The sequence below is a fragment of the Orcinus orca genome, chromosome 12 (genome assembly GCF_937001465.1).
Source record: "Orcinus orca chromosome 12, mOrcOrc1.1, whole genome shotgun sequence".
Lineage (NCBI taxonomy): Eukaryota > Metazoa > Chordata > Mammalia > Artiodactyla > Delphinidae > Orcinus > Orcinus orca.
This window is the reverse complement of record NC_064570.1, coordinates 68,461,079-68,470,292: the sequence shown is the minus strand read 5'-3', so window position 1 is coordinate 68,470,292 and position 9,214 is coordinate 68,461,079.

The window sequence follows — 9,214 nt, the reverse complement described above, 5'->3', positions numbered from 1 at the left end:
TGTTAATTACAACTGACCTATACTCTTTTCACAGTAAACTTAAGTAAAAAAGAGGGAAATTATTCACTCACACGTGTGGGCCAGGTGGAGACTGCAAGGCTGTCAGGTTTCACGGAAGCCACTCCCTGGGTCACAAGCATTTCGGGACCACATGGGCTCCACTTCTTTCTACACGTCAACTTTATTTCCTGCCCCAGCATTGGCTTTCTCTGCTTCTCCTTAAACCCTGCAGCAACACACTTCCCAGAGGTATGCCTTGTTATTTCCATCCATTTAGTTCCACACACAGATCAAATGACCCTGCATTCCAATTCCAAATTTCTGGGACAGTGTGCCAGGCAGTTCTCAGAGCAAGTCCATTCAGGGTAGGATGCTCCAAACATGGTTAAGATCAGAAAATAAGATCATTAGAGCATGAGTAGTGTCTTATCATCTTTATTTTTCTCATCATTCTTGCAAATTGTGACTTGTATAGACCCCCTTCAGTAAATGTTTATAGAAAGATCTGAAATTTTCTATTGTGAGTTTGCTAAAAAGCAATATGGATATTGAGTGAAGTTAAATTTGTAATTTATTTAGTCTGCAGAGAATGATATAGACTTGATTGGAAGCTCCAAGACCTCACAACGCAATGGAAAATTTTGCCAAAAAGTGAAGGACACAGGAAAAGAGGCTCAACATCACCAATTATTAGAGAAATGCAAATCAAAACCATAATGAGGTATCATCTCACACTTGTCAGAATGGCCATCATCAAAAAATCTACAAACAATAAGTGCTGGAGAGGGTGTGGAGAAAAGGGAACCCTCCTACACTGCTGGTGGGAATGTAAATTGGTGCAGCCCTATGGAAAACAATATGGAACTTCCTACAAAAAACTAAAAGTCGAACTACCATATGATCCGACAATTCCATTCCTGCATATACATCTGGAAAAAAACCGAAAACACTAATTTGGAAAGATATATGCACCTCTATGTTTATAGCAGCACTATTTACTATAGCCAAGACATGGAAGCAACCCAAATGCCCATCAATAGATGATTGGCTTAAGATGTGGTATACACACACACACACACACACACACACACACACACACAATGGAATGTTACTCAGCCATAAAAGAGAATGAAATATTTCCAGTTGCAGCAACATGGGTGGACCTAGAGAATATTATGTTTAGTGAAGTAAGTCAGACAGAGAAAGACAAATACTATACGATATCCCTTATATGTGGAATCTAAAAAATAATACAAATGAATGTATATACAAAACAGAAATAGATTCACAGACTTACAGTTACCAAAGTGTGTGTGGGGGGAAATTTAGGGGTACGGGGTTAACAGATACAAACTACCATACATAAAACAGAGAAGCAACAAGGATTTATTGTATCACACAGGGAGGTATATCCAATATCTTGTAGTAACCTATAATGGAATATAATCTGCAAAAATACTGAATCACTATGCTGTATAACTGAAACTAACATAATATTGTCAATCAACTATACTTCAATTTAAAAGAGATCCTCAGTTTGTCCCAAAGTTTAAGAAATGCTCATCAAGGGCTTCCCTGGTGGCGCAGTGGTTGAGAGTCCGCCTGCCGATGCAGGGGACACAGGTTCGTGCCCCGGTCCGGGAAGATCCCACGTGCTGTGGAGCGGCTGGGCCTGTGAGCCATGGCAGCTGAGCCTGTGCGTCCGGAGCCTGTGCTCCACAACGGGAGAGGCCACAACAGTGAGAGGCCCAGGTACAGCAAAAAAAAAAAAAAAAAAAAAAGAAATGCTCATCAAAATGAGCTATTAATTTTAAATTATGAAATTGTTTTAAAAGCTTGACAAAACATAGTTCTACTAAGAATTCCTGGGAAACCGGTCCTTTTCTACACTGTTGATGGGACTATAAGCTGGTCCAACATTTTGGAAGGACAATTTAGCAACATCTGACTAAATTAAAATCACAAATTGCTTTGATTCAACAAATCTTCATTGGGGAATTTATCGCATACATACTTACTTGCTCAGATAATCAAATATATGCACAAGGAAGGCCACTGCAGCATTTTTATAGTTTAAAAAAAAAAGAGAGAAAAGAACCAACTTCTTCCTCCATGAAATAATTAATTAAATTACCTTCATTTATACCATGGAATATCATAGGGTCATTACAAAGAATGATGATATAGAAAATTTGTAAATTAATTTTTAAGAGAAAAAAGTAAAGTGGGAGACTGTCCAGCTGAGTGGTATGAGTAGATTTGTTAAGAAAGCAGTGGTGATAAGCACATATTGCTTATATATGCAGAAGAAATTTTTTTTTTTTTTTTTGCCACCGTGGGGCTCGTGGGATCTTAGTTCCCCCACCAGGGATTGAACCTGGGACCTTGGCAGTGAGATCACAGAGTCCTAACCACTGGACCGCCAGGGAAAAGAAGAAAATTCTTAAGAATAAATAAACCATTGTTGAGTCAAGTAACAGGGTGGGACTTGATCCTGGAGGTTAGGAATGGAGGAAGATGTTTATTTTCTGTCTTTCTTTGCTGTTTGAAAATTTTATGTGATTTTAAAATTAATGGCACCTAATTAGCAATTTTAGGAAGTCTCAGAACCATGGATATTTGGAATTTACAAATCAAATTTTACATTGTCTTTCTTCCCTGTCCACTTACCCTAATATGTATAAAAAAATACATGTCATTAAGACTTATAAATACAGGGAGAATTTTTTTTTTTTTTTTGGCTGCTCGGCATGTTCCTTTACCAGGCATGTGGAATCTTAATCCCTTGACCAGGGATTGAACCCGTGCCCCCTGCATTGGGAGTGCAGAGTCTTAACCACTGGACCACCAGGGAAGTCCAATACAGACAAAACTTTGAGCTCTCTTCCCCTACCCCTTCACACCACTTCTGATAGAGCTGTTAAGAAGTAATATTCTTCTCCTCAACAAATAGCCTTGCTAGGGAATGCATGAGGAACAGGTTGAAAAATGCACGTTTATTGAGAACACACCTCCCATGTGCTGCACATTGAACTAGGGGCTTAGGAGTGAAATGATTCACAAAACAAAGGCTTTGGATAACAGGATGATTAGAACAAATTATGAAGAGTTAGCTATAACTTTTTTTTTTTAAGTGCTTTGTGCCCGTTGGTGGTGGGTGGAGCAAGAAGGAAGGTGTTTAGGCTTTTTTTTTTCTTTCTTTTTTTTTTGGGGGGGTACGCGGGCCTCTCACTGTTGGGGCCCCTCCCGTTGCGGAGCACAGGCTCCGGACACGCAGGCTCAGCGGCCATGGCTCACGGGCCCAGCCACTCCGCGGCATGTGGGATCTTCCCGGACCGGGGCACGAACCCGTGTCCCCTGCATCGGCAGGCGGACTCTCAACCACTGCGCCACCAGGGAAACCCTCTTTCTTTCTTTTTTTACAAAATTGGTACAAGGGCCATGAGTCAGAGGGAAGGAAGGGAAGGCAGAAATTAGACAACTACAAGTCTAGAACAGTATGATCTGAAGGATCCCGAAGTGATGGTTAGAAAGCAGGTTTCTAGGGCCCAACTCCAGTCTACTTAATCAGACTTTCTAGAGGTGTGGCCTGAGAATCTGCCTTTAAGTCAAATTATTCAAGTGATCTTTATGCACACTAAAGTTTTAGAGGTTCTGCTGTAAGATAATTCAGATCCTGAAGGATAAGCCCTACCTGGACTGAGAGGTAATCTTCTTACATTTATTTTCTCCTTAGATTTCTAGGATGGTAGTAAGGTCCCATATTAAGCATGCACTAGATGTTAGTGGGTAAACTCGTGGTAAAGAAATTGAGAAAAGATTCAGTTATGTTAAGAAAACAATTGGACTGGAAATTTAGACTCTCTCGAGAAGACAATACAAAAATCAATATTGTGACAAAATGTAAGAGAAAAGACAAAATTAAATTAGATCTAAAGCACAGATTAAGTTTGTGAAAGAGAAAGCTAGAGCCTGTGTTTTTGCAGTTCATCTGATAGAGTGTAACAACTGAGCATCTATCTTGCCTTCTTTTGAGTCTACTTGCTATAACTTTTGATTATAGATAATTTTGTTGATAAAAAGTAGAGTCCCCAAAATATTTGAAAGGCAGTTGTAAATAAGTTCCTAAAGTTTAGAGAGCATCATTGCTCATCCTGTAGAGTCTAGGATATTTTAGATAATATGAGGATAAGTGTAAATCTATATCTATGACGGTCAAAAATAAACAGAATTGAATTTAGTTCAATGGGCATTTATTGACTACTTAATTTTACCTTGAAATGTGCCAAGGAATACTAGAGAAGGAAGCCTGGATATAAGACACAGTGTCTACCCTCAAAGGGCTTACAGGCTCATGAGCAAGGCTCATCTATAGACTAACTATAATAAAAGGCAAGATGAGGGATTTCAAATTAAAATGCAGTAGGGGGCGTGGGATGAATTGGGAGACTGGGATTGACATATATACACTACTATGTATAAAATAGATAACTAATGAGAACCTACTGTATAGCACAGGGAACTCTACTCAGTGACCTAAATGGGAAGGAAATCCTGAAAAGAGGGGATATATGTATATGTTTGGCTGATTCACTTTGCTGTACAGCAGGAACTGACACAGCAGTGTAAAGCAACTATACTCCAATAAAAAAAATGGTATGACATTAAAAAAAATAAAATGCAGTAAGTAGTAGATCAAACTACAGGAGTTTTAAAGGGTGGTTATTTCTGCATGGGAAGGGGGGTGGTGGGCTAAGGGAAAGCAGAACAAATCAGTCAACTCTACTCTGGTGACAGATGTATCCAGACTTCACTCCACCAGGAAGACAAAGGAAGACTTCACAGAGGAGCCCTGATTAGAGAGGAAGTCAAGAGGGTGAGGATGTAGAGAGAGGAATAGTGAGCAAGTGAACATTTTTGTAAAGGTACGATAGAGGGTAAGCACTCGGTGGCACTGATCCTGGTCCAGTATATGAACAGAACACTAAACACTCATTAATTCAATAATTAATTGAATTATTATTACTGCCACTGTTGTTATATTGAAGAATACGTCTGTAAGAATCACAGAAATCAGCAAAACTCCTAAGAAGTTGATGTCCTAAAATGGGAGGAGAGACCTGTGCATTTCCAAGTTCATCACACTTTGACAGCCCTATTTTTTAAAATCCAGAGACCACAAAAGTGATACTCTCTGATGGGTTTCCAATGAGGTAAATGAGATACAATGATGAAAACTTAGAAATATAAGAAAAAGGCACTTTTATATTGCCTTTCTAAAGGCAATTTCTATATTTCTTCTTGGGAGAGATGCTGTGAATCAACTCAGGGGTTCTCTACAGAGATAATGTATGCCACATTTATGCTTCCAAGATTTATTTTGCTTTATTTCGCGGTTAATTTACGTTTGAATAATTGAGGCTCTCTTAAAAGCATTTTCCTTAGAATGGTATTACTCTTTCTCATTTGCACCTGGCTTTTCCTCATGGAAAGAAAAAAAAAATCCGAATAGGCAATACAAATATCTCTCCTCATTTAACTACCTGTTTATTTAAATATACATGCTATCTTCTTTCTGGGAAGAACGCAAGGACTAGAATTAATCGTTTTAAATGCGGGCCCAGCGTTTCCGGTGCCTTTGGAATCATTTCAATATGTGGCACAGCACCTGCCTCGTGTTTTCAACTTTGATTGGACTCCATTCGCTGCTCCTCTCATGAAAAATGTTTTCCTCGGGAAAGTGTGGTGTGTTTTTAACCGATTCCAATAGACCTTCAACCCGTGCTCTCTCTTTGTGTCTGCGGACACAGAAGTGGTTCCCAGACTCCGGGGGGACTTTCTGCTGGACCGATCTCCAGACAGACTCCGGCCCTCACCTCTGAGACCCAGCAGGCGGCCTGTCTGGGGCCTCGCGGCCCAGCCCCTCGGATGAGAGCAGGTAGAACCCGCCCGAGACCCAGCAGCCGTGCCCGCGTCGCGGCCTCCGCAGCACAGACTCTAGCATCCCCGCCCTTTCGGTTTCCGGAGCCCCGGAGCCCCGCCGCGCCCTGGAGAGGCTCCAGCATCCCTCGGCCTGGAGGCCCCGGGCGCCCGCGGCTACCGAACCACGAGCCACAGCCGCCCTGCGGTCTCGATCCACAGCGCCGGGTGGAAGAGCCGCGCCGGCAGATGCCGGGGCTGGGGCTGCTGAGCGCCGGCCCCTGGACGAAGAGCGCGAGCAACCGCGCAGCTGCCAAGCGATCGAGCGCCGTGCCGCGCCAGGGGAGTCCCGTCCCGCCTCGGCCGAGTGGGGACCCGAGGACACGGTTAGCCGAGCAGATCGGAGGCGGCCTCAGCCCGGCTCCAGCCCTGCGCACCTTCCCGGTGGCCGGGGCCCCGGGAGACAGCCGGGGAAGGGAGAAACGGCGCGGGAGGGCGGGGCGCTCTCCGCCCCCTGAGGCCAGCGCTCTCTCCCAGCGTGCTGGGGTTGCTCGGCGCCCCGGTCGGAAGGACGTGCCCAGCCTTAGCCCTGAGGCGTCCGCCGCGCCCGCCGCATCCCTGGCGCGGCCCTCTGGCTCTGTTAGCAGGCACAACCCAGCGCCCTTCCTGCCACCAGGCCCTGCTATTTCAAGAATTTTAGGGGGAAAAAAAAAGTGCACTAGCGAGTTGGGGGCCGGGGCAGCCCGGGAAACTCGTGAAGCAGGCAGGCAGGCGCGGCCTGGATGCAGCGACCTCTGTCTCCTAAGGGTCTCCCCGGCTTTATTGATCGCAGGGGTGGGGTGGGGGGCTTTTTCTGTCTCCCAGATTTACTCTGAAATCGAGTCTCTTGGGACTGAAGGTCCATATAATTGTATCACGTCCATAGCAGTCGCGCTGTGTCCAAAATGGGCAAGGGCACTCGCGGCGCAGACACTGAGGTCCCCAGAGACGCCAAGTCTCTTGGCCCCGGGGCTTATGCTTGTTTTCTCCATGGAACGGGCCTCCGAATTCCCCCAGGAACGTCTCAGTAAGTAGGGGTGTGTGTGCGCGTGTGTGCAATGATTCCCGTGAACTGACAGTGTTATTACAAGAACAAATGGACGTAAGTACAATACGTCATGTGTACTTGTTGATACACTTTTTTAATGGATAAGAATGAAATTTATGAGGTCTCGAAGACAAGGTCGACTTGTCAAGGGAAAGTATTTCCAGCCCTCATTTAATTAAAAAAACCTGCACTTCTGTAGAGATTCGATGGACATTCCAGCTAGCTCCTTAGACGATTTTGGTGATCAGAATTGAATCTGCATGCATTCTCATAATAGAACACTTGTCGTACGAACTGCCATTGCAGGTCACTCTTCCTCAAAACTGTAAGCTTCCTCAAGGCAGGGATAGTTTTCATTCACCTTTGATTTTCCCCATATCAAGCAGTGCCTGCGCATAAGTACTCAATAAATGGTCATTAATTACACCACTCACCCCTAGTCCTTACACTTTCTGTAGATTCTAATATGGAGGAATGCAGGAAGGGGAAGGTGGGGGGAAAGATACCAAATAAAAGTGAAGGACTTAGTCTTCCAAGCTGAGGGACATTTGCAAGTCAGTGATAATGCTCAGAATCAATTTGCTAATCAAATCTTTTTGGTTTTAGGGCTATCATGGGCAGGAAGTGGAAATGACCTACATCCTTGGGCTTTTTGTTTTTAATCAATAAGTGGATACATTTCTCTTTGGATATATTTTCCTTTCTTCTTTTTTTTTTCTATCTATAGATTAGGTGTGGTGTAAACCATAATGCTTGAAGTGAAAATGTGTCTTGCTAGCCTTTGATGCCTTAGATGTCCTTGAATTTACTGGTATATGTGGCTAATCTCATATTTCTCATTTTTTATATTTTAACGGTTATCCTAAGATAACATACACTGGAGAAATCTTGTTTGGACGTCTAAAATACTTCACTTGGGAGAGTGAGCTGCAAATATTAAAATCCATTAGCTGCCTTAATTGTTGCTTTTTAAGCTCTCAGTGATACTTTTACATCTTCGTTCCTTAGCCCTTGAGTGTACTCCCCAGCCTCTTCCATTTGTAACTATTTGAAGAACCTGTATTGTTAATATGTAATATCAGCACACATATGCTGTACTATTATTTTAGCTGATAATGGCTTTTATAAGGGGTTCATTTGTGCTCACTCATCTTATATAATGGCACTTAAACATCACCATCACTTATGCATTACAAACATTCATTCTGGACAACATACTGTCTAGAACATTTTCTATTAATACTAGAAATCTCCAGATGCCTCATCACTATCATTCTTTCTGAATTTCTGTAGACAAGTTGTAAGAAAGATTAGCCTTTTGTCTAATTTTCGACTACTAACAAAATATTTGTTTTATTCTGAACTTTAGGCTTAAGCACTTGAATTTTTGTACTACTTCTACTGTTCTGTTCAAGTGCCAAGTGTTCATTCTTTCCAGGTTGTAAATAAAATATGGTTCAGAATGCCATCTCTATTTGCAGCACCAGGAAAAAATGCTGTTGAATCTGTAATAACTCTCGATAACCTTGTTCTTTTATTTTAGCGACTTCCCCTCCGTTGTGATTTTTAATGGAGTGCTTATGGCTGTCTTTTTTTTTTTTCTTGACCTACTTTCTTTTCAAGAGCTTCCATATAGAGCGTGTTTTATGTGGCGGTGATTTCTGTAGTGTGCAGGAGAGTCTTAAATCGCGGCGGAACAGATTAGTTGGCTATCACTTATTCCAGAAATGTTTTCGTGGTTTAAAAATCACCTGGTTCCAACGTCCACAATTTCACAGTCTGAAATCTTTTAAGCTATGCTTTTCATGAGTTTGCTCCGTTCTCCAGACTGAGGATTGGACCTCATTCTGCTCTGACCCAATTGTTATTTTTCTTTGTTGCCTCAACCCCCTAGAGATTGTGTTTCCAAGGGAGAGGCGTTCTTGGGACTGACGAGGAGGGGAGTGGGACGAGATCTGGTACCTCAGGCACTAGATCCCTCCTCCCTCTCCTGGTGAGAAGTCGGAGACAATTTTGACAGTTCATAGTCCCGCTTTGGCTCTCACGCTCTTGGTCCATGGGTGGGTTTTACCTGCTTCCACTTCCCCTGCCTCTGGCCTGCCTTCGGGCCAATCGCAAATGCAGCCCTTGCCCCAGCCCACCCAGAGCTCTCCCTCACCCGTCCTCTTGGGGAACTGGGGCATATGTCCGTAGAAGGCTTCGGAGACT